The sequence below is a fragment of the Cornus florida genome, unplaced genomic scaffold, assembly GCF_030987335.1.
Source record: "Cornus florida cultivar Cherokee Brave unplaced genomic scaffold, ASM3098733v1 CherokeeBrave_3.0.0_Hap2_Chr10, whole genome shotgun sequence".
NCBI classification, from domain to species: Eukaryota; Viridiplantae; Streptophyta; class Magnoliopsida; order Cornales; family Cornaceae; genus Cornus; species Cornus florida.
In genome coordinates this window covers 73,513,776-73,524,172 of record NW_026775580.1, presented here as the reverse complement: position 1 = coordinate 73,524,172, position 10,397 = coordinate 73,513,776, and the positions used below count along the sequence as shown (strand labels likewise).

General features: G+C 38.1%; 1 pseudogene; it reads right to left on the bottom strand.

Moving 5' to 3' along the window:
• Nucleotides 1–6,879: 6,879 nt before the first annotated feature.
• Nucleotides 6,880–6,978, bottom strand: LOC132280287 (small nucleolar RNA R71; annotated as a pseudogene).
• Between the last annotated feature and the right edge of the window lie 3,419 nt (nucleotides 6,979–10,397).

Genomic DNA, 10,397 nt, shown 5'->3' with positions numbered 1-10,397 from the left:
ATGTTCCAACTCTAAAAAGGCAACTCTCTGTTCTTCTCTTTCCCTTTAATTCGTGTTTTGTGCACGCCTAGTTAGGCTCCATGGATTAATTAAAGGCTAAAAATGGATTAAACAAACATTATATCAAGTCTTATATGCATGTATGAATTATATAAATCTCGCTGAAATAAGTGATTTGCATAATCCTTGATGTTTCTGTAATTTGTTCTTTTCAGTGGTTGCGTTTAAGCTTGATTAAAATTGAGATCATGATTATGTATTGATGACTTGTAATTAATCTGGGTTTAAGATTAAACCCTGAATCAAGTATTAAAAATAGTATTCGACTTCACTGAATAAATCTGTTTTGAATCGCTTAAGTTTTTAACTGAGATTTTGTAGTCGTTGCTTCAAAAGGTTGTGTTCAATACATGTTATGGTGGGATGTCAGTGGTTTAAGATGTACCTAGGACTGAGTTTGAACCTAGAACAAGGATTTAAAAACACCACAGAGGTTCTGTTAATCACCGGAGTTGGAGAAAAAGACGCAGAAATGGACTACGGCATCTAGAGGAGGAAAAATAGGCTCCTCCTACTCTTAGAGCGGGCTCCCAAGGGTGGGGAGCCGGCTCTTGCAGCCTTAGAGCCGGATCTCACCTTAATAGAGCAGGCTCTCAAATTTTGGAGCCTGCTCTTGTCCAGAAATTTCATACTGTGTGATTTTTGTGCGTGGTTTGGACTGTACAGAGTATTAGGACTTCGTTTAAACTATTTTAAATATTGTATGGAACTGTTTTAGACCTAAACTTAGTATAGAGGAACATTAATCTAAATTGGGATTAATTGAAGGAGCAATATAAGGTTTAAAGAAAACTTAGTCAATTGCACACTGTTGTATCCACTGGAACTTAGCAAGTTTTATGGATGATTTAATTATGTAAAATCATGTTTCCACAGGGTTATAAGTATAGTGAATTAATTAAAATTACCTATGCTTAGTTTGGGTTTAATTTAAATTTCTATTAACTGTATCAATTCATGGACTATGTTGGAGGATGTGAATGCTTGAATTTAATATAGCAGTTTACATTATTGGAATTGGATTTTAGGCTCTATATTGAATACCTGTTATTTATGTATATGCATTAAATTTATCTTGTGCATATTCTGGAGTATAGTTGATGACTATTTAATACCATATGGTCAACTGTGTTAACTGGAAGATTGTATGTACCAGTATGGGACGGTGACATACTAGGTATGGACTAGTTCAAACACTAAGTTCTACCTAATTTGGATTAAGGTATGGATTAACCATATTGGTTAAGTCCATCACTTACTTGTGTCATATCAATAAAATAATTGAATGACCTACTTTGGATTTAGGATGGATTTGTTACATATATCAAACCATAATACAGATGGTTGATATTTTGTATTAGGAGTACGGATTTTATATATATCTATTATATGGTTCCATGGTATGAGCTTGAGTCTCAAGACCATGGTTAGGGCGCGTTTATCACCTAGGATGGATAACTGGACATAGTTGTTGTTCCATGGTAGGTCTAGGTACTCATGACCACGTTATGTGCGATTTGCATGGTATCTCTACTCAAGCTGAGACAGACCTACTGGACTAGCAAGCGTCCTATAGTGTGTACTATATATACATATATGGACTACTCTAGATATTATTGAGTCTTTCTAGGATGTATCTGCATATCGGATTTCTGTTTGGATTGTAGTAGATCAGGACTTGCATGTGGGCCTGACCCACTCTTTATGTTTCAGGTGTTCGTCAGTTCCAGAGTTAGAGCTTGGGCATGCAGAGTAGATATAAACACTCATTCCTCCGACTACGTAGGAATCTTTTCTATGTTTAGTATTAGATTAATTTCAGTTGAGGTTTTAATAAGGGGTCCACTAGATGGATTCCTGAGTTGTTAAACTTATGGAGTTTGGATTATCGGATTCTAACAATTATATTATTGAGGATTTTTTTTAATGTTATTATTTTAGTTTCTTCCTGCTCATTATCTTTTTCTTATTCACTTTGTATTCTGTGTTCATTAAAGTATTAATTGTTTGATATTTCCCTCTAGTTTGGGCCTAGGCCTGATCAACCCGTGTCTCGGATCCGAGGGGTATCACAGTTGGTATCAGAGCACTCCAAGTTTAAGTGTCTTTAGGATTCTATCGTATAAGACTTCCGCGTAGCTTTTTCTCTTGATTAGAGCTTAAGTTTAGGATTCATTGTATTCTTGGCGGTTCGGTTAAATTGTACTGATGTCTGTCTGTCTGTGTTAATAGAATGGCTAACGCAAGAACCAGATGGAACAATCGGCAACGAATGGAAGCAACCCGTAGGCGACGTCAGGGGGATGAGGGTCAGTTCTATGAGGAGCAGGAGGAAGTTCAGCAGACTCGGGATCAGGGAGGAGATCCAGAGTTTCCTCCTCACCTCAATAACCTTATTGCTCGGGCTATAGAAGTAGGGGTAACAGCTGCACTTCGGAATCAGCCTCAGGTACAGCCGGCACCGTTACCAGCACCAGTTGTTTAGACTGATATTTAGGAGAAAGCTAGGAGTTCTTTCACAAAGGGGAGCCCATCTGAGTTCACAGGCTCCACCGATATGAGAGCAGCTCACCAGTGGAAATAGGACATCGAGCGACATCTTCGCTTGGTTCAGTGCACGGAGGTTCAGAAATAGATGCTTGCTACCTTTAAGCTAGTTGGGGATGCACTACAGTGGTGGGAGTCAGTTACCACCATAGAGGAGAGGATGACATTGACTTATGATGAGTTCAGTACACGCTTTGAAGAGAAGTACTTCCCTTATGTAGTTAGGGCAGCCATGAAGACTGAGTTTCTTAACCTACAGCAGAGGAACATGACAGTAGCATAGTATGAGCAGCAGTTCACACGCTTGTCTCTCTTTACACCGGAGGAGGTGGATACAGAAGAGAAGAAGCACAAAAATTTCGTCAAGGGACTGATGTGGTCTATCAAGAGAGCTATTACAGGTAGTCCAGCCTATACTACCTATACTCAGGTGGTAGACGCCGCTCTACAGCAGTACAAGTTGACCGTGGACATTAGACAGGCCAAGGGTGAGAAGCCGGGTAACAGAGACTCTACTAACCAGTCAGTTGAGAAAGGGAATGGGAACGGACACCGACAGAATGACAAGGGCAAATTCCAGGGACAACAGCCTTAGAAGAAGCACAAGGGTGGTTCAGATGCTCCCAGAGATGTGACACCTGTTCAACGACAGCAGAATGGGGGACCACAGGTAGGACAGGGTCAGCCACAGGCTAACTGACAGAGGAGGCCATTTGGTATTTTCCAGGGTAGTTGTTACACTTGTGGAGAGTATGGTCACACTTCCAGGCAGTGCCCTACAATAAGACAGGGACAGAGGCAGGGACAGGGACAACATATGCAGCAGGGGCAGAGGGCGCCAATGCCTTTATCAGCTCCACAGGTTCCACGGATTCAAGGACAGACTTATTAGGCTTTCCCAGCACCGCCGCAGCCTTAGGGATAGGCACCCCAGCAGTTACATTATGGCAGGGTATACAACCCTATGCCACAGGATATGCAGGCACCTCAGGCTGTTGAGGGTAAGTTTCCTATTCATGGTTTACTTCGACGTGTGTTATTTGATACGGGTGCTACACACTCATTTGTAGCTAGATCATTTATTACTTTGTCTGGGATGATGACTCGGGTATGTAGTAGACCACAAGGTATTTCTATACCGTTAGGTGATACAGCCATTCTTTATTAGAGTGATGGGCCTATGGCATTAGATATTTGATTAGTGTTGAAAAGTGCGTATTTAAACCCCTTAAGCTTAGGCATTCTAGTACCTTTATCTATCTTACTTTACCGTTTTAGATTGATTTCGTATTATTTTCATTTTCAGGCACTTATCCCGAAAATAAGCTAACTCAGCCAAATAAGAGCTTAATTGAAACAATTATGGCGTTAAACAAAGAAAGGAGCAAAGTGGAGAAAGAAGAAAGCAAATGAAGCCAAAGGTGGGAAGCAACAAAGTTCGATCGATCCAACTTCAAGGTTCGATCGATCGAACAATCATCGATCTCAGCACTTCAAGATAGATCCAAGTCTTGGCCCAAAAGCATAAAGCCCAAAAGTTCGATCGATCCAACACCACCCTTCGATCGATAGAACACTTTTGTCCTTATTCAAATGATTAATCCTATCCATAACTGTACCACCCACTAACCACTTTTGTCCTCTTCCCATAAATATCTCCCAAAATATCTCGAATTTGTCTTTTCCCAAAAAGCTCAACTAGTTGGATCAATCCAGCCTCAATTTGATAGATCTCAGCAAGTTCGATCGATCCAAGTCTAAGGTTCGATCGATCGAACTTCCTCTAGTGCAAAAAAGTTAAATTTTCATCTCATTGAAAGTTGTCCTTTATCCAATCATTAGAGAATATTGTGTGCACGACCCCAGCTCATTTTGGGTGTCATTTTGACCTACCTATATAAGGATAAGGATTGCTTTTTACAATGGGGGGCCAATATCAATTTTCATATCATTTCTTGGAAAGCAAGCTTAGATGAGGAGGAGGCTAGAGACACCATTGGAGTTCTTCATCAACAAGGAGCAGATTTCAACCATGGAGTTAGCCCTTGAGGGTTGGAGTAACATCACTATGAGTGGCTAGACATCCTCTTGGGGCTAAAGTTAGCCCCAAGCATGCTTTATATACCTTAATCTTGTGTATTATTGAGGGATTAGTGTTGTAATTGATGTTTTGACACTTTGATATATATAGATCTTGTTTATTCAACGATTTATGTGGTTTAATGCTTCCAATTGATCATTTCATTCTATCCATATGTCTATGTATGCTAGAATAGATGTTCATGTGTTTGTCTCTAGATTTTGTGTTATTGATGCATGTCTATGTGTATTGATGCTATAGATTTGGAGATTATCAAGACATAGTGCTTAAAAGAATGCTCTTGTGATTTTCTTAATGGTTCATACTTATTCCTTGATGGATTGTGCCTCTCCCCTAGTTTATTTTCATACTAGTAGTGTAGATGTAGTGTAGTTGTAGTGTAGTGTTAGATAGGAGGACAATCTATGCTTATTGTTTGATGATCCAAGTTTTTGAATGCAAGTAGCATATGTCTCTAACCTTGTGTTATATTTGGATTGTGAGCTTAATGAAAGGATTAACGACTTGTCTTGATCTATTGTGCCTTTCACATGTTGATTAGACAATATATGCTTCATTGCTTAGATATATTGTGCCTTTCACATGATGTTTAGACAATACATGCATAACTAGTCATCCTTGCTTGTTGAATCAACCAAACACACACACATTTCAATATTGCAACACACTATTTGCCCTCATTAGTTACTTGTCAATAGTATAGAAATGCATTGCTTGGTGGTGATCTCTAAACCCCAAGATCTGTCTCTCTCTTACTTACTCTTAATTGCATTCTTTTGTTATCACTTAGTTGAATTTAATTGCTCTCTAATCAACCAACCAACCAATTGTTTGGTCACTCGACCTACTAGCCCTAATAGCGATTCCACGACCTTGTTCGATCCTCACAATCCCTTGGGACGATCCCTACTTGCCCTAGCTATATTTATAGTGAAAGGTAGTAGTGGCTTCTATAAATGTAAAACTCTTGGCCCTCGCCTGCCGGGGATTGATTGATTTGATTTGGCAACGTCGGATTTGTGGAATCAATTAGGATTAGTACTCTTTTGATCGTGTCTTTACTTTATTTTTTATTTTTCTTTTTGGTTACTTATTGTGTTGTTCTTACTTAACTAGATGCATTGTTGGAGATGAAGCAAGTAAAGGAGTATTCAAGCTAAGCAAGCAAGAAGAAAAAAAAAGCTAAAATTAAAAATTTTGCTAAGCTAAGCTATAAATTTGGAGTTGAAGTGCTAAAGGACCTTTGTGAGACTTTCTTTACTCAATCCCTTAGTTAAATCGTCGGCCCGCGTGGAGGCTTGTTTTTAATTATTCTTTGCATCATTGTTGTTAAAGCATGGGAGTATGAATTAAATGTTTGTGGAAGAAGTCTAATTGCATTGTTATGAATGCATACTGTTTGTCATTCTTTGTGCTTATTGTATTTTGCATTGTGCATGCATGGACGTCGTTCATTGAGACGAACTCTTATCCCTCTTGATTTGCATCTTGAATCCATTGTTAGAAATCCTAGGGGAATAGGAATTTCAAATAGAACCAATCTATCAATGGATGACCATAATAATGATCATGTTAAGGACCTTGGTCACATAGACCAACAAGGTATTCTTCATTCCAATGTGCACAATGAGAACATACAAGTACCACTAGGCATGCCTAGGCCATTCATTCACCAACCACCATAACAACAAGGCCAAGTTCCATATGGAATGCCAAGGCCAATGTATGCTCCACAACCTCCTATCATCAATCAAGGAATTCAAAACCAAGGTGTTCATGTTGCACCTCAAGTAGCTAATCCACCTCTTGCTTTAAGAGACCATTATGTGCCTAATGAGTATAATGCACCTACATGCATCTAATTGCCTCCATTTATAGCACATCATTATGAAATTAAGCCATAAACCATTCAAATGCTTCCTAACTATCATGGACTTCCAAGTGAAGAACCTTACAAGCATTTGGATGAGTTTCTTGAAGTATGCTCCACCGTAAAATATACAGACATGCCGAAAGAGGTTTTAAGACTCAAAAAATTTTCCATTCACCTTAAAAGACAAGGCAAAGTATTAGTTTAACAATCTTAGGCCTTTTTCAATCACTTATTGGGTAGAAATGCAACAAAAGTTCTTGAAGAAGTACTATCCGGTTTCTAAGACCAATTTCATGAGAACTTCAATTCGAGAATTTTCACATGGGGATGGAGAAATGTTTCATGAAGCATGGGAATGCTTCAATGAATTCCTTAGGAAGTGTCCACATCATGACATGCCCAAATGGCAATTAGTTCAATATTTCTTTGAGAGCTTATCGGACAACTATAAGGGTATGGTTGATGCTTCTATGGGTGGCATGACGTGTGGCGTCTTTATGAGAGCATGAGTGAAAATTCTTTGCATAGAACACTATCATCCAAGAATGGTAAAAATTCATAAGGTAGGAAGAGTGTTGGCTTACATCAACTCGACCATTCAAATGAAATAGCCGCCGAAATGAAGTCTTTATCTCAAAGGTTTGATCAATTTTTTATTAACCAAAACTCGGCGAACCAAGTATCTTTCTTCCCTAACCATTCTCATCATGCATCAAATGAAACATGTATGACTTGTTCTAGTGTTCTTCATTCTACTTCTCATTGTCCTCATGGACAAGTGCAAAATGAACCTAATGAACAAGTCAATGCAGCTTTTGTGAACCAAGGGAATAATTCTTATGGTACTCACTATAATCCAAGTTGGAGGAATCGTCCGAATTTCTCTTGGAAAAATAAAGGAGAGGGCTCAAACCCTTCCCAAGGTGGTTTTCAAGGGAAGTACATTCCATCTCCACTTCAAAACCAAGGATCCCAAGGTTATAGACCTTATCAATCACAAGGGAATCAATTTGTTAATTCTCATTTTCCCAACCAATCTTATTCCCAAGGTAATACTAGAAGTCCCGCCTTTGAAGAAAAAGTTTTGAATGCTTTGGGCACTTTAAAGGCTAACACACAATTGCTTCATTCTCACTCTCAATCTATTGCGAAGCTAGAAACCCAAGTAGAGCAAACAGTAAGCACTCTCAACGCAAGAGAGAAGGGAAAGATGCCTATTAATGCCCCACCTAAGCAACAATGTGTTGTGGAAACCCATTCCTCATCGGAAGGCCACACCATTGAATATGTTAATGCAGTGACTACCTTGCGGAGTGGTAGGATTGTGAACAATCAAGTTGGAATGTCCAATAAAGAGAGTGAACTGGTGCAACCTCAAGTTGTCACCCGTCCCGTTTCACATCCTATTCCTCTTTCATTGCATATACATGATCTTGTGAATGAGAAAGTCTTAAAAAACGTGTTTGAAAAAGAAGTTTTGAAAAATGATGTTGAAAAAGTTTCGTGAAAAATGATTTGAAAACTTCTTGTGTTGAAGAGAGTTTAAAAGAAAATTCTGAAAAAGTGTTTGAACCAAAAGTTTCATTTCCGGATGTTTTAAAAGGATCCATTTCAAAAGACAAGCAAAAGGCAAAAACCAATGAAATCATGGAACTGTTTAGGCAAGTGAAAGTTAATCTTCCACTATTGGATGCAATCAAGGAAATTCTGGCTTATGCCAAATTCTTGAAAGACTTATGCACCCAAAAGCGGAAGAACAAGAGCCAAGCACCAAGAAAAGTGGTTTTGACCGAGCAAGTAAGCTCAATTTCGCAACATAACACTCTTCCAAAGTTTAAGAACCCCGGTTCACCCACTACATCATGCACTATTGGTGATCATATTATTAATCGAGCACTTCTTGACTTAGGAGCAAGTGTTAACCTTCTCCCATACTCAGTTTGTGTCAAATTGGGCCTAGGTGAATTGAAACCGACGTCGGTAGTTTTGCAACTTACCGACCGATCCATTAAGAAGCCTAGGGGTATAATTGAGAATGTTTTGATTAAAATTGACCAATTCTTCTTTCCCATTGATTTCGTTGTCATAGACATGGAACCGATCCCCAATCCTAAGAGCCAAATTCCCGTTATCCTTGGCCGTCCTTTCTTGGCAACCGCTAATGCCAACATCAATTATAGGACGGGGATAATGAAGATCTCATTTGGCCATATGAAGGTGAAGTTGAATATCTTTAATCCCACACCCAATTCATTTAACAAATATAAAGGAGAGGTTAATGTTGTAGATAAATGTCATGATCTTCAATGTCAAGGAAATAAGCTTTTATGTAAGACCAAAACTTCCAAAGGATTATCTTCAACCTTGCATTCTCAAAGTCTTGTTTTAAATTCTTGCTTTGAAAGGGCATGGAAGCCCAAAGGTTATGATTGCATAGACATGGAACCAAAAGTTTCTTTTGAGCTTAATCCAACAAGTTCTTCAAAGAACCATTTGTTGGGTGGAGTTCAAAGCATCTATCACCCCAATAAGGAGGGGATGCATTATAAGATCTTTAATCCATTTCTATCTTTCATTTCATTTCTTGTGAAGTCTAGATACTTGTTTTTGGTTCACATATGCATTGATAGAAACTTTGGTGAAGATTACATGAGCTTTCATGTCATTATTGAGCATTCTGCATAGTTCGATCGATCTCAAACCTGAGTTCGACCGATCGAACTCCATTCTGCATCCAACACTTAGAAATTTTTGGACCTATAGAAACCTGCATCCAAATCACCTCTCTGTCCCATCGTTCAAACTAACTCTTAGATCGATCAAGAGACCTACGATCGATCCAACTTCAAAGTTCGATCGATCTCACGATTCAACACTTAGAAAAATTTTGAGCCTGCATTAACCTGCATATTTTACCTCTCTGTCTCATCGATCGAAACATTCCAAGATTGATTTGAAGTTCTTCGATCGATCCAACTTCCAAGTTCGATCGATCTTCAAGTTCCAACACTTAGCCAATTTTCTAAGCCAAAAACTTGCATATTTTTGCTCTCTGTCTGATCGATCGAACTCTTGTTTCGATCGATCTTAGTTCTTCATTTCATTATTTTGACTTTGTTTTGACTTTTCGAATTTCAAAAATCCAAAAAATATATATATATATTTTCACTTTTATTTCATTCTATTTTCATTTCATTTTTATTTTTTTTTTCTCAAAAATATTTCAAAAAAAATACAAAAAGATTTAGTTTTTAATTATTATTGTTTATTCAATTAAATTAAAAAAAAAACCAAAAATATTTTATTTTACTTTATTTTCCAATTTTTAATTTTAATTCTAATTTCTAATTTTTAATTTTGCATTTTTCAAAAAAATTTCAGAAATCCAAAGATACTTTAAAGAGAGTTCATCAAAGTTCGATCGATCTCAGTTAAAGTTCGATCGATCGAACTTTGTCGGGAATGTTTTTAAAAATAGAACCGAGGGTTTTCTAGATATAAACCTTAGATCGATCTAACCCTCTCTGCAAACCCTAACCCCCTTCTCCGTCGCCATTATGCCATCACCTCTCCCACTTCTGGTGAACTTTCCGGCGAGCATCTAAGCATCAATCTCTCTCTCCCTTCTCAGATTCATTTTCACTCTTCCACATTTCCACTTCTCTCATCGTTTGAGGTAAGATCTGAGAATGTCCCTCATGATTTAAGTTTCAATCTTGTGCATACATGCTTTATATGTTGAATATATGCTATATACATAACAAAATCCTCCATTGTTGAAGCTTGAAGCATTTGTGTCTATATATGTATATATAT